The sequence below is a fragment of the Pteropus medius genome, unplaced genomic scaffold (genome assembly GCF_902729225.1).
Source record: "Pteropus medius unplaced genomic scaffold, Ma_sr-lr_union100, whole genome shotgun sequence".
In the NCBI taxonomy this organism is placed as follows: Eukaryota; Metazoa; Chordata; class Mammalia; order Chiroptera; family Pteropodidae; genus Pteropus; species Pteropus medius.
Window position 1 is genome coordinate 7,432,419 of NW_024340696.1, and position 16,182 is coordinate 7,448,600.

The window sequence follows — 16,182 nt, forward strand, 5'->3', positions numbered from 1 at the left end:
AAGTTATGTGATATTTGTGAAAACTATGCAATCAGGGATTATATACTCCACCTAAGGGCATTCAAACAAAAACCAAGTGCAGGCAAAAGAAAAACAGATTGTAGCCAAATCTAACCTCAGGGTCTCCTAGTTACCCATTTCTGTATTGCTTTATCTTTAAATCATACTTTAAGGCCATCTATCTGTTTCAGCTACATGTTATTTAAAAGTGAACAAATAAAAATAATTTGAGGATAAATAACATAGTACTCTTGAATTTGTATTTCCTTTGAAGTAGTAAAGGCTTTTCTTATTCCATAGATTAAACAGGATCACACTGTCAAAAACTGTTCCAGCTCCTACTCTGTGCCTGTCACATAGTAGATGATGAATAAATAAATGAATACTGGCACAGATGATATTCAAATTATTGTCTTGCCAGTGTAGCAAAGTATCAAAAATTTCCTGTTGTGTCAGAGTTTTTGACAGAGTCCACAAAGGGAGAAAACAATATAAAATATGTCAGATACCCTGTATTCTAAAGAGAAATCCTAGACCACTCAGGTAAACATTAGCTCATTAAGCACATCATGGGTGTATAAGAAGTAAGGAGTTAAGAAGAAAGCTGTGGAGAATTGTTGGCATGAGCGGCATTTCTCTCTTTCTTCCCATACCTCCCCTTAATTAGTAAAGATTCCAGGAGGACTGTCGGAGAGCTAACTCTTTGACGTTTAGGGAGAAACAGTGTTGATATTTAAAATTTCTTGAAAATACCTAAAAGTAAAAGGGTAGGATTGGAGCTGATCCTGTCGGCAAGTATAGCATGGAGAGGTGAATGTACTAAAAAAGAACTGCCACCACCAAAGGCTGTGTGTGTGTGTGTGTGTGTGTGAGAGAGAGAGAGAGAGAGGAGAGAGAGAGAGAGAGAGAGTGTATTTGGAGGGATGTACAAATGAGGGCTCCATGGAAGGGAATGGCTGCATTTGTCTTAAAATGAACCTATCTCATGACAATGTTCTGGAAAAGCAAAGGGACTTCAACAAAAGTATTCACTTACAGAAACTGATGACGAAGTCAAAATTGGACAGCCTGAGGAGGCATGATCTATAAGGAGGCAAATGTAGCTGGAAGTACCTGAATTCTAAGAAGTTCCGAAAACTCTGTATAAGCAACTCAAACAAACAAAAGAAGTCTTGACTGTGTTGCTTTCACCTTCAGAGGATACCAGCATCAGATGTCAACAGCATGGCCAGATAAGACCATGAGGTTTCTCTTTAATCATCCCCCTCCCTAACCCAGCACTGAAGGTATCAGAAATATCTGTTAGAAAGGAGGGCAGTGAGAAATGAGGCAAGGGAACAAATGAGACAGATTACTCTTCACCCTGCTACTACAGGCTTCTAAACCTGAGCCAGTCTAAAACATGGAGTTGGAGCAACAGCCTTTAAATTTGGATTAAGTAAGATTAGATTAGTCACTTTATTATCTAATAGTCACTGAGAGTCTTTTTGAATGTGCCCAAGTTTTTGTCTGGATATAGAGAAGAGCAAATTCATTGAGTAAGTTTAATGATGAGAGAAAAGAAAAAAGTTAACTTTAATGCTAATCCACCCTGTCAGATCCAGCCCATTCAATAAACTTATTACTCACAGAATAACTCTTGACTGTAACAATGAATGAATAAATGAATGAATGGATATATTAAGATGTATGAGTTAGTTTCTTGAAAACCAGGTCTGGGTTAGCATAATCATAGAAAGAAGCAATGCAACTTTAGGGGCTGCTAGTATTAAAACTGAATCAGCATGCCTTTTTTTCCTCCTCCTCTCTCTGGCCTCCCTTTCTCCCTGGGTAGTGGTCTTATTCACTCAGAGGCCACATCCTTATAATTTCATTTCCAGAAAGGAACAGGGAGTTAGAAAAGAATCCCAAAAGGAGTCCGGAATGGCTTATTTTTGGTTATGAACCCACAATTAGACAAATCACTATAGAGACGGGGGATGATATATGGTAATTGCTAAACCCACCAGGAAACACTAGAGTGTGAGGGGAAGGCGCTGTTCACCAAAGAAAATGAGGCATGGCGAACGATTCACAAAAGACAAAAGTACTGTTATATATTTGTCCTCCAAATTTATTCTAAAAAAATGATAAGCGCTCCATTCACTGTGAGAGGGCTGACAAACCGATTTAGGAGCATTGAGAGCTGACAGTTTTTGTCAGTGATGGTGATGACTTACTGACAGCCACAGTTAACAAAGATATGGGGGGGAAATAAATGCTCTGAAACAGGCAGGAAAATAATGCTTTGTAATAGTATTTTAGGTACGGAAATGCTGCTCATTTGTCAGAAACTGTACTTGCTGATGTGAATGGCAATTTCTTCAGCCAAATTTAAAGAGGCGTTTTGTTTATAAGATTATCTCTTTTAATTTTAATTTTTTTCCCAGCCACATACGTTCTGTATAGAACAAGATAAGTATATTCAGTTTCAGAACACAGAAGTTATCAAATATTTTATGAAGCATCTGTTTTGAATTGATTTATTTGGGTTTATAGGGCTAGGCTTTTATAGCCAGTCTCCACAATCTAAGTAAAGTGTCACTATGTAAACAATGGTACCTTGGGCATGTCTTCATGATCCAAAAACTCATCTTACCATAAATTTACAAATAATATTATTAGAATTATTCTCCTTTTTAATTATTGTAAAATGAGGTTATTTTTGTAGTAAAGTTGATAAAATTGATTTAAAGAGATTTAAAATAATTCAAAAATTATAGAAGTTACCATAGTTTTTAATGTTCACATTTTAAAAAATATTATTTTCTATGTATGATTGTATAACCAATCACCTTATGGTTCACTAAGTTTTCTCAAATCATTTTTAGTCAATGCAGAGTCTGAAAGGCTATAAATTAAATTTCCTAGACTCATTGCAACCACTGTTCTGGATGCAAAAACTGATGAGATGCACATGTGTGAAATCCAGAGTGCAGATTAATGCAAAGGTCATCATCCTTCTGCTGCTGGTTGTGCAGGCAATCAAGGTGATGGGAACTGAATGCTAAGAGGTAATTACAGAGTGCAGACTCCATCCTCTAAGGTCTATTCACAACATTTGGAGAGGTTGAAAGGCCGTTGTGGGTTGCTAGTAGCAGGGATGGCAGCATTTTCAAATCACAGCTCTCATATGTGGTGTGCTCCTAAATTTTATTTATACTATCCAAGATTCCTGCTATTCCAATCCTTTTAATAATTTCATAGGCACACATTTATCTACATTAAATCATTTGCTGCTTAAAAGAGCTGGAGTGTACACTACTGATCTGTACTTAATGCAAGCCCCATTCCTCCTGTTCTTTAGTACACACTCTGCACTGTAGAGTTAGGGTCACTGTGGGGCATCACATAAACCTTGAGATTCCCTGGTTCTAAAGTCTTCCTCTCTGAAAATCTCACCTTTACATAATGCATTCTTAATCATTATTCTCCTCTAGGTTCAGCTCCAACCAAAACTCTTTCATGGGACTCTTTTTCTCTCCTCTCCTCCCCTCTCCTCTCTTTTCTTCCCCTCCCCCCTCTTCTCAATTGGCCTATCTCACTACACACCTCTAAATGTCTATAGCAAGTCTGTAAACTCTTCTTCTTTACTGATCAGGTAATATTTACCTCTGTTTTATATATTGATGTCCAATTATCCTAAAAATATAAGAACATGCCTCATATTTGTTTGCTTGATTATATTGTGTGTGTGTGTGTGTGTGTGTGTGTGTGTGTGACAAATTCACTATGGCCTATTCCAATGTTTTGGTTGTAGCTATAGGTTGATACATATATTCGGGTTAATCACTTAGAAATTCTGCTTTCCACATACAGTCTTCATAGACTATAGCAAATAACTTGCAAAATTAACACCCCACATTTGTCACATGACATTTGACACTCTTTAACATTGAAGCCAAAATAGAATGTGCATGAATTTGTCAGTGGCTTCTAGCTGAAGATAAATATGCACTTTTTAATCATTAGAAAATTAAAAAAAAAAAGATCATGTAATCAATTTGTGCATTATTTGAAGTCTGGCTCAAGAACTGGAAATTTACATCTGCTATTACTGAATTTCCATAGAAGCATTTGTTGATTTGTGGCAATTAATAAGTTGTTTTTTATGCTTTTATGACATCTAAATATATATCCAAACATATATTTGCATCTCTGTTTGAATGCATATATTAAAAAGTTTTGGGCCTCTCAAGAGCACACTACAGAAAAAATAAATACTAACATGGATGGCTACACAGAGAGTGAATAATTCCAAAATATAAAAAATGGAGGAGAAAATACATTGCAAATTAAAAATGACCACACAAATATAAAATACTGATACTCTATTTTACATGAAGATGCCTTTGTTAACAAGGAAGTTGTAGATTTGAAACTAAGCCTTCCTGCTACACTTAACTTTGTGAATGTGGGCAGCTTGTTTATTGTCCCTTGAGCTTCATTTTAGTCTTACATCAAATGCAAAAACTGGGTTCTCTTTCCTTTTCTCTTGAATTAAGGCACAAAGACAATCCCCAGAAAATGCTCATGAGAATAGACTGGATTTACAGCAGATGTTCATCACATCTTGAAAACACTCATCATGCAGCTATGGAACATGGCACAGCGGCCAAATAGAATACTTTTGGCTTACAGCAATCACTTCTCAGGTCTGTGGTAAAATTAGAAGAAGAAAAAAAGAAAACTGCAATGCAATACTTCTAGAAGACACCAGCTCCTGTCATAAGATGCCAAAATAGCTGCATGCATGGGAAGTGCTCAGTTTCCTTGATCATACAGATGTTTGGCACAGAACAGGTACAGAATTCAGATGCTCAACCAGTTAGTACTTTGTATCCAGATGTTTCAGCACCATGTGGAACAAGCTTTAACGTATTTCCTTTTCCCTTCAGTGATAACTTTCATTTTTATTTCTCCTTTATGATTCTCAGGATTGAATCTTTTAATTTACTCAGTCTGCGATGGATCATTAGTTAGCTTATGTTTTCTACCCAACCATAATGCATATTAGAATATAGCCTTGTAGTCATAGCATTTATTTCAAGAAAAGTTGTGGTTTAATGAACATAAATAAAGTTTGAATTTTTTGACTTTAAAAAAATAATTTCAGTGTTAATCATTTTATTCGAACATTTTCGAGAAAATTAAATTTGAATAAAATTGAAGCAACTAGCATTGACATTTTCGAGAATAAAGATTATGAATTCTCAGTATCGATGTCCCTGAATTAATGAATTATATCTAACCTGGTTACATGGCTTAAATCAGCATCTGCCACGGACTATCCTAAAAGTGGTTTCAGTCCTCCCCAGGAAACATGCTCCTGAATTTCCCCCTAGTGATTTTTTCTGAAAAATTCTACTTTGTTACCATTCCATTATTCACGCTGGTGATTTTCATCTGATACTGAGAACAATGCATTTTTGGGGGGTCATCAAATCATTAGCTACTGAGCTATCTCAGGAAAGATGCACAGACAATGTACAAATGATTACCTCTTTGTCCATATATTACATCACCTTAATGTACTCTCTTTCCACTCCCACTTCTGTCTTTTTTGGCGGAATTTCAAATCAATCATAAAATAGTTTGTTGTTAAATTAATGGCTGCACCTGGTGTAAATAGAATAGAATACAGGTTTGTGATAATGTAATTGGAGCTGTCACTGTCATATAGTGGAGATATTATTAAATTTGGAATTAGAAAAGCGAGATCGCAGTTCTGTTTTATTTTTAACAATATACGTACTAAGAGATGTTTCGTTTATCCTGTTGAGTTTTAATTTCCTTATTTATCAAATGAAGGCTTGAAAAAAGTGGTCTCTAATGTGCCTTCTACTAAGTAGCTTCCTGTTACAAGTGATATGTCTGTCCTGGAATAAATATGAAGTCCCTATATTTGTTTTCTTAACTAGTATTTCAAATATACCTTTTCCTTTCATACATACCATTTATTTTCTCTATTAGATAAGAAGCTATCGCATAAACTGTTCAAATGCTTTACAGAGCAGATGCCTTAGAATAAGCATCACAAGAACAAGGACTTTGAGGATTCGAACTCTAGTCAAAGCGTAGAGACTAGCACATAAAGATCACACAGCTATGAAAAAATATAAATCAGCTGGTTGTTAATTTAACATGTTCGGTATGCTTCGAAGAGGGATGATAAATGTCACTCTGTATAGGGTTACTATACATCAACAACTTTTTAAAAAATTACACAATTTAAACTGTGTATAAAATATAAAGTACTTTAAATTATAAAGTATTTGTTTTTTACATTTATAAATGAGTCTATTAAATGAACCCAATAAAACATCAGTTTTTAAATGCTTTCCAATTCCTCATTTGTTAAAGAAAAGGAAAATACGTGTAAGCAAAAAGTAAAGGTAAAATGACTAAGAAAGAGGCAAATGAGGAAAATCAGTAAGTTTTAATGTGGTTTAGCGTCAGGGAAATTAATGTTTTCATACGCATTAATTCACTGAGATAGTGAATTTTAGAGCATCACTGAATGTCATTGCCCTTTAAAATGTCAATTTACCAATATTCACAGTTCATTAGTCGAATTAATCCTTAACCTTCGGAAGCCTTCTCTTTAGCAGGCATAATTCAACAAAGAAAAACTCTCTTCTGGAGAGAGAGCAGCCACGAAACTATAACTACCATGGACCCAAGTACATATGAAAATCTGACAGTACACACACATACACACTGGAACATCTGGAAAGATAAATGAAAATATTTATAGAAGTTATCTTTGAATAAGAGATTATGAGTGATTTTTCTAAGATGCTTATCTTCGTTTTTTAACTTTCTAAAAGAAATGTAAATGATTTTTGAAAGATAATTTATTAACCAATTAACTTAACACATATATGTAGGAATCATTTGAGTATTTCAGCAATTTCTTCAGCGAAAGAACGTACCATCTAGAACAGTAAATATTAAAATTTTCCGCATATTAGAATAATCTTGGGAGCTTTAAAAAGATCCTATTACCCTGGCTTCACTCCACACCTATTAAAGTGGAAGCTATAAATGTTAGTATTTTTAACTCAAACCCACCCAAGTGATTCCAGTGTTCAGCCAAATTTGAGAACCAATGATATAGAACACAGAAATATGTTATATATAAATTTGAGGACTTTAAATTATGAAAAAATGACATAAAGATGCAGTTGCACAGTAATGAGTTCCGGTGATGGCATTCTTAATCAAACTCTTTCAGCAACCTCGTCGCAGCCAACTACTCATTCACCTGTTCTCCCTTGATTCATGCTGCATTCCACACCTGCTTTATCAGCATTTCTGTCAATTCTGTGAGATACCAGATATTCTTCCAATAAATTCTTTTTCAATATAAATTATTCAGTTGTTTGAAACCTATTGCCTTAACTGGTATATTCTTAATGTATTATCAATATAATTAATAATATAAACTGGTAAAAAAAAAAAGGGAAATAAATTTCTATAAAGGTAGAGTTAAATTGGATACTTATAAAGAAAAAATTTGGACCAATATGATATATAATAATTCGTAAGATATATAGTGTGTTTTACATGTATTTTTCTCATTTATGTTCTCACCATCATCATTAGGCAGTTACTATAAATATACTCATGTCATAAATGAACAAACTAATATTTAATCAGGCTAAGGGTTTAAAACCAAGTGGTTTTTAGAATCTATTCTCGTAACTACAATACTATAATATTATTAATGGATATGGGTTGTTATGATAGTGAAAGAATGTAGAGGTAAAATAGAGACCACTTGAAAGTGATTGCAAAGCTGAAAGAGTCTTGGGGTACACAGGCCCTTGTAAAAAATATTTTTAACATGATTTTGGTATATTACTTCACTTACTTCGATCATGTTGTTGTGTTAAACTGTTAATAAGACACAAATATTCATCAAGTTGAATATTTCATCCATGACAAAAAGAATAAGGAGAAACATAAACTTTTGTATACATGGTAAAAGAATATTATCCGTTTATGCCTAATTATAAATTAATCACCTCATCATGCAACCATGATATGAAATTCACATCACATGAATGTTTAAATGATATAAACACCTTAAAATCAGGGTCGGCTTTTGATTTGTCTTTGCATCTCTCATGACACCTGAATAAATATTAGAGTGTTTTTTAGTTTTAAGTACTGAGTTAGTAGACTCAAAATTCTTCAGTATATTTATTATTTCAAGATATATTTAATAAAAATTGGCAATATTTGGAAGACTGGGTCACAAAAACAAATGAAACAATCTTTTCTCTTAAAGAGTATTTTCTGGAAGAAGTTTTGGTTTCAAATATTTAAAAAGCATAAATAGTGTTATCCTATTTCATGTAATTATTAAGTAAGATAATAAGTAACACTCATTTTGCCTACATTGTCTAGCTAAGAAAACTATCACAGTTCTATGTCTATTCCTGACCTTCCCCCTAAACCTCAGAATCTTACATCTAACTTCCTACCTGGCATGTACATGTGGATGTTAAGACCTAACAATAACAAAATCAAAATACTAGTTTCCGAACTTAAACCTGCTCTTTCCCATGCTTCTCTAGCTCAATAAAGGGCAACTCCATTCTTCCACTGGAACAGCCAAAATAACTGGGAGTTATTTTTGCCTCTTTTTTCTTTTTATATCTTGCACACCTCACACCAAAATCTATCAGCAAATTCTGTAAACTTGATCTTCCAAATTCATATTAAATATGATGCTTTTTGTCACCACCCTTATTGCTACTACCTTAGCAATATATGATAAGCCTGCAGCTAACATACTCAACAATTAAAGGTTGAAAGTTTTTCTGCTATGATCAAGAACAAAACAGGGTGCCCACTTTCATTACTCCTGTTCAACATAATACTGGAAGTTTTAGCCAGAACAATCAGGAGGAATAAAGAAACAAAAGGCATCTAGATCAGAAAGGAATAAGTAAAATTGTATTTGGAGATGATAGGATCTTATATAGATAAAATCTTAAAGACTCAACCAAAAAAAAAGTTAGAACTTATCAACAAATTCAGTCAAGTTGCAGGATATATAATCAATATATAAAAATCAGTTGCATTTCTATACATTAACAATATACTATCCAAAAAATATATTTTAAAAAGAAAACAAAAAAGAGAATAAAGAAAAAGAAATGAAAAGTCCATTTCATAATAGCATCAAAAACAATCAAATAGGAATAAATTTAACCAAGGAGGCGAAAAATCTCTACACTGAAAAACTTTAAGACTCTGATGAGAATAACTGAAGTAGATACAAACAAGTGTAAAAATATCCTTTGTTCATAGAGCAAAATAATTAATATTGTTAAAATGTCTATACTACAGATTCAATGCACTCTCTATTAAAATTCCAATGGGTTTCAAACTATACCACAAAGCTATACTAATTAAAAGAGTATGGTGCTGGCATAAAAAACAGACACAGACACCAATGGAAAAGAATCAAGAGCTCAGAAATTAACTAATTTACATACAGTTACCTATTATTTGACAAGGGAGCCAAGAATGCTCGATGGGAAAAGGATAGTATCTTCCATTAATGTTATGGGAAAACTGGATAACCACAGGTAGAAAAATTAAATTGGACACTTACCCTATACAAGTCACAAAAATTAACTTGAAATGGATTAAATATGTAAATGTAAGACCTGAAATCATAAAACTCTCAATAGAAAACAGAGAACTAGAGCTCATTGTCATAGATCTTAACAATGGATTTTTTTTTTTTTTTGGCTATGACACCAAAAGCACAAGAAATAAAGCAAAAATAAATAAGCAGGATTACATTAAACCAAAAAGATTTTGCTCATCAAAGAAACCACCAACAAAATGAAAAGGCAACTTATAAAATGGGAGGAAACATTTACAAACCATATATTTGATAAGAGGTTAATATCTAAGATATATTAAAAACTCATACAAATCAATAAGAAAAAAGCAATCTGATTAAAAATGGGTAGAGGAAATGAATAGACATTTTTCAAAAGAGAAGATACAAATGGCCAACAAGTACACGAAAATAATGTTCAACATCATTGAGCATCAGGAAAATGCAAGTTAAAAATGATATCACCTCACATGTTTTAGGATGGCTATCATCAAAAAAATAATAGATAAAAAGTGTTGGCAAGGAAGAAAAGGTAACCCTTGTGCACTGTTGGTGGGAATGTAAGTTGGTATAACCACTATGGAAAACATTATGGAAAAAATTAAAAATAGAGCTACCATATGATCCAGCAAACCCACTTCTGGATATATATCCAAAGGAAATGAAAACAGATATCAAAGAGATATCTACATTCCCCTGTATACTGTTTATTGCAACATTACTCACAATAGCAAATATATGGATACAACCTAAAGGTCTGTCAATGGATGACTGGATAAAGAAGATACACACACACACACACACATACACACACAATGGAATATTATTTAGCCATGAAAAAGAATGTAATCTGTCCACTTATGACAACATGGTTGGTCCTTCAGGACATTATACTAAGGAAAATAAGTCAGACAAAGATAAATACTGTATAATGTCACTTATACATGGAAACTGAAAATGCTGAACTTGTAGAAACAGAGAATTAAATGGTGGTTATAGGAGCTAGAGGTATAGAAAATGAGAAGATGTTGGTCAAAGTGTACAAACTTCCAGTTAAAAGATTAATAAGTTCTGGGGATCTAATGCACATCATTGTGATTATAGACAACAATCTCATACTATGTACTCAAAAGTCTCTAAGAGAGTAGAACTTAAATGTTCTCACCACACACACACACACACACACACACACACAAAAGGTAATTATATGACCTAATGGAAGTGTTAGATAACACAACAGTGGTAATCATATTACAATATATAAGTGTATCAAATCAGCATGTTTTATACCTTAAATTTACACGAGTTATATATCAATTATATCTCAATAAAGTTTGGGGAAAACAACACAGAAATTCAGGTTGGCATCAGACTTTTCAACATCAACATTAGAGGAAGATAACAGTGGAAGACTAATTTTAAGAACACCAAGGAAAGACATGAAACAATTGTGTTAGATAAATGTCTTTCAAGTACTAACGCTATAATAAAACAAATCTAAACATGCGCAAAAGTAGGAAATTTATGGAAAATTATACCTACAAGCCCTTTCTATGGAATCTACTAAAATAAGTTTTATTCAACCAACAGATTTTTAGAAAAATGAACAAAATATTTTGTTAAAGAATTTACTATATTTATCTGTAGATTAAGACCAAAAAAAAAAAAAAAACAGTGGGAATAACAGCGGAAGAATAATAAATGAATCTTACATGTTCTGACAAATTAGAAATAATACAACTAAAAGTGGGTAGAGGAGGGAAATAGAAAAAGGAAAGTAGAATAAGAGTCTGGACTTTTTTAAAGGGAAAGGTTGAAAGTCTAATGATATAATTTAAAACTGACAAATTAAATAGTAGAGGCTGAAGTAAGGTGAAAAAGAAACCAAGAAATAGTATACAATTATTGATATAAAAATAACTAGAACAAAAATATAAACCTTTCTTTAGGAACCGAAATGTAAAGAAAAGAAAAAAGACAACAAAATAGTAATAAAACAGATCACATTGATAAAGATACAAGGTAACTATAACATAGTATGCAGTAAGTGTATCATAAAGTTGTCTGACAAAATTGAGAAAGACTTCAAAAATGACTGTATTACATATATTAGAAAATTACATAAAACAAAGCTCAAGTCTAGCTATATGCAACAGTCTAATGTTAAGTAAAATGATTCAAAAGATAAAAGAGATAGTCAAATGCATACCTTATCAGTAAAAGCAAAAAGACTACCATTTGATATTTAATAAGGTAGATTTCAAACCAAAAAGCATTAAACAAAAATTTGGCTACAATTCACAATGCAATTATAGATAAAACAGTTATGAGTTTCTATGCACTAAATGACATAGCGGTGACCTTCATATAGGATAAATTATAGAACATAAAAGAAAAAAATAGAAACATGCTATTTTAAGAAAATTTTAACTTATATTTATTAGTCCAAGTCAATCAAATAAACAATAAGGATATAGATTACCAAATAACAATCAATAAAGGGAATCAAAAGTGAATATTTATCAAAATATATACCTTCAATAAATAGAAAATATATCTGCTTATAAAGTGCAGTAATAATATTCATAAAAATTTACCATACAGTAAAAAAATCAATAAATTTTATAAAGAAAAAACGATACCAAAAATTATCTTAATTCAATAAAACTAAAAAATAATAGCAAAATTAAACAGAAGTTTCTTCCATTGGAAATAAAAATATGTCAAAATTTCTGAAATTTCTAAATAATGTTAATGAAAATAATATATTCTAGAATATACATCATTAGCAAAAGAAGTACTCAGATGAAACAGCACAGCTTTAATTATATCACAAGAATAGGAAAATGAAAATAAATGTAGCATCCAACAAAAACAAAACAAGAACAAAACAAAACAAGCACTATGAAGACACATTAATAACAACATAGAAATTAACAGGTTGGATAGCAGAATAACAGTGAGAAAAAAAAATTTGCCATCACTAAAGGTGATTGTTACCCTAACTTCTTTCTCAAAAAAAAAAAAAGGAAAGAGAAAAAAGTTAATTATTTACACTGCCTTTTTATGAGGAAACATAGTTAATTAACAGTTGAAAATAAAACCTTTTTTAAACAGAAGTATGACAGCTAATAAATAATGTACAATAGGTTCTTTTAAAGTACCATTTTTAACATCAAATAAAATAATGTATCAAGCAAAGATCATCAGTGGATGCTCAAAGGAGGCAAAAATTGATGTGGACAGGATATTTGCATACTGCCAAAATATCAACACACAGAATACTTGATAATGGCAAAGAGAAAAATTTATTTTTATAATGAAGTTTGGTTGTCACCCCTTAAACAAGTGACCAAATTTAGCATCGGTAATTTTGAAAATACTTGACAATATGCTCCACCTGATGTGATACGAGTGAAACAACTGTTATGAAAAATTCCCAACAAATGAAATATTTAACCTGAACATAATCAAGCCATTATATCTAACTTCTATTTTAAAATAAATTCAACAATATATACAGAGATGTACCTTGTAAAGAAACAAATCAGCTAAAAGAAAAATTGGCCTGGTATCTTGAAAAGTCATTGCTATTTTATAAAGGGCTGAGAAAAAAATTATTCTAGATTAAAAGAAATGTGGTTGATATTTCAATCAAATACAAAGTGAAAAATTGATGAGATGTAATCTTGAAAAGGACTTGATAATAAGTGATAATTAGGAACTTATTTTTAATTTCTATAGATATAATAATATCACTTTGGTTGTTGAGGCATATGCCTTTATTCATGCAATATTTTTAGGAGTTAATTATCATGATGTCTGCAACTTTTTTTTTAAGTGGTCGACAAGGAGATTGAAAGATAGAGATAGAGCGCAAAGCATTAACGTGTTTTGAATGGATCTATAATAGTGGGTGTATGTTACTCATTGTCATATTCTTCCATAGTTTGGAAAGTTTAATAACAGTTGAAAAATAGCCTGTTAATTAAAAAAAAAAAAACAACTGAAGTCCAACAATGTAACATTTTACCTACTTCCTTAGTCTTTCCAGTTTCAGTCAAACGAAGTTCATTATTCCTGAAAAGACTTAATTACTTCGAAAGCTAAAGTGAGTACATTAGAAAGTTTATGGTTATTTTAGCCACTCCACATTGAATTAATACAACTAAAAATCTTTCACATGTCTTATTTGTTAAAGAATCCAATGAATTCGCTGAATAATCATGCTGCTAATCTCGTAACAGTAAAATTTTTTTAAAAGAACCAATCCCCAGTCCTAGGTAAAATTATATTTTTGGAGCCCCATATATGATGTTCAAAAGGGGCAGAGGAGTGATTTATTACTGAGTAAAGGAAACAGGAAAGGAAATAATATTCTTGATTTCCACCTTCCTATGATGTCTGCCATCTATGATAGTTGTGTGAAGTCCATCATCTGGGAATTTAAATTAAATTAGTCAAGAATTAATTTTGGCAGAATGTATTTACCTATATGGATGTTGGGGGTGGAAGGGACCCATCTTTCTCTTTTTTCAAAGAGTAGCATTTGATGATTTGCAATTATGGTAGCCTTCATTGCCAGGATTACTTATTAAGGTGTCTTTTATTTCTCATCCATCATATTCAAAGCTTCTTAAATTTCATTCCCCTTTGAGTTCTGTGATCCTGGTTCACCAATGCTGCATTGGATATAGGATGATTCTGGCAATCGAGTTTGCCAGATGTTACTAGTGTCCACCAAAACTTCCCTCTCCTTCCTGGGCATATTGATACTAACACTTTCTAGATGCCTTATAGTTAAGGGGAAACATGTGACCAGTTCTGGCCAATGAGATGTGGGCAATGTAATATGTTGCAAGTCTTTCCCAGGCTGAAGCAGGGAAAAGTCATGGAGAGAAACTCCAGCAACAGCTAGGCTCCTTGAATGCCTGTGTGAAAAACAGGACCCCTTCCATTGTATATTAATACAGTTAAGCCTTTTTTTATTTTTAGGCCCTGAGATGCGGGACTTAATTCATTAACACAACATAATCTAGCCCATCCTGACTAATACGCTTGGCTTCTTCCATTTCCTGTGAGCAAAGATTTTTGCTTGATTGCTACAGTACCTACCAATACTGTCATTTAATTTGGAATTGTTAGGCTCGTAAAACTAGCTCTTCAGGGAATCTTACCATCATCTCTTCTTTTGTTTCAACTAGAGAACCAGCCTTCACAGATTCTTGAACCAAAGCTGCAGTTCCTCCTAAAATCTGTATTTTAGGCACCTCCTGAAGAGGACTACATCTGGCATTTACTCCCAAAGACACCTCAATTGCTTACCTCAGCTATTGATGTTATGTGTCTGCAGTAGCATTTGTTCTGCTATATCCCTTTTTGGTAAGAGTAGAGTCTATTCTCCTGTTCCCTTTAGAGAGGTCCTAATTAAATTTTAGCAGCTTAATATGCTTGTTCATTTGGTTCTATACCTCCTCAAACATACCTAGAACTCAAATGATTTGCTGAAACTCAGTGCCCTTTTATTTTTCCCTTTCTCTTGGTTTTTTGGGTCAGATGTTTGTTTTTCAAATACTCCTTAGGCTTTGAAGTCTGTACTCTCCTATAGTAAGATATATGAAATCAATTAATTCCTTTCAAGCAAATCCTGTCAGTCTTCACTCCTTGGTTTGGATAACCTCATCCGGAAGAGTTCCAGCATCGACTCTGGAAGTGGACTGATTAGCTCTCCTTAGATATGGTTCTGATTTCTTGTGAATTAATGTCCTAATTCTATAACCTTGAGTGTGTTCCTTTAGGGCAGAGACAATTGTTAAATCTCCAACTATAAAAACTGTGTTACACAGAATCCCTTCTAACATTGATTTGATAGTTCATGCTAATCTTTTGGCCTTTTTTCAAGTCTGAACATTATTTTTTTTCCTTCTTCCCTCTCAATGTCATCTGTCCTGGACTATAAGATTCATTTTTTTCCTTTCATATAGTATAGTTTGGCTCTTGTTATTTCAATTTTTAAAGAATTATCTTCCTCTACTTTAATCTATTGGTTTTTATTTATTTATCATGAACTGCTCTACTCTAAAACAAAATTAAAGCATTTTTTTCAAAACCTCCTAGATCTTCTGTTATGTCCTGAGAAAATAACAGTTCTCAGAGGCAGCTCTGTAGGCACAGGCCTTTTTTGACCTCAGTGCCTACTTTGGGAACTTAATAATTTCATTGAGTGGTTTCTCATCCTCAGCTCTATGTATTAAATTTATAATAGGGCACTTCCATTCCTTCTTGTCTATTAATTAAATCAATTAAGTCATTGTTTTAGTGCTACAAGTGCTTGTTAAGCCTGAGTATTTTAGGCATATTTGCTAAAGTCTAAAGACAGCAACACACACACACACACACACACACACACACACACACACACACACAATCTAAACAGAATCTTTCATCAAGATAAGGCCCATACAGTTTACCCACCTAGCCCTGAAGACTGCAAAACA

General features: G+C 32.8%; 2 long non-coding RNA genes across 8 annotated transcripts in view; one reads left to right on the forward strand and one right to left on the reverse strand.

Moving 5' to 3' along the window:
* The window catches only part of LOC120605280 (uncharacterized), a 225,130-nt gene that overhangs the window by 137,328 nt on the left and 71,620 nt on the right, over nt 1–16,182 (forward strand). Inside the window, exons 3-4 of one of the 4 annotated variants that reach the window (XR_005653580.1) lie at nt 2,911–3,053; nt 4,545–5,067. The exons of the other annotated variants lie outside the window; for them this stretch is intronic. This is a non-coding gene — a long non-coding RNA (uncharacterized LOC120605280). Of the gene's footprint in view, nt 1–2,910; nt 3,054–4,544; nt 5,068–16,182 lie in introns of those variants that run through there. 4 annotated transcript variants of the gene reach the window in all.
* The window catches only part of LOC120605301 (uncharacterized), a 181,108-nt gene that overhangs the window by 118,457 nt on the left and 46,469 nt on the right, over nt 1–16,182 (reverse strand). The window lies entirely within an intron of this gene.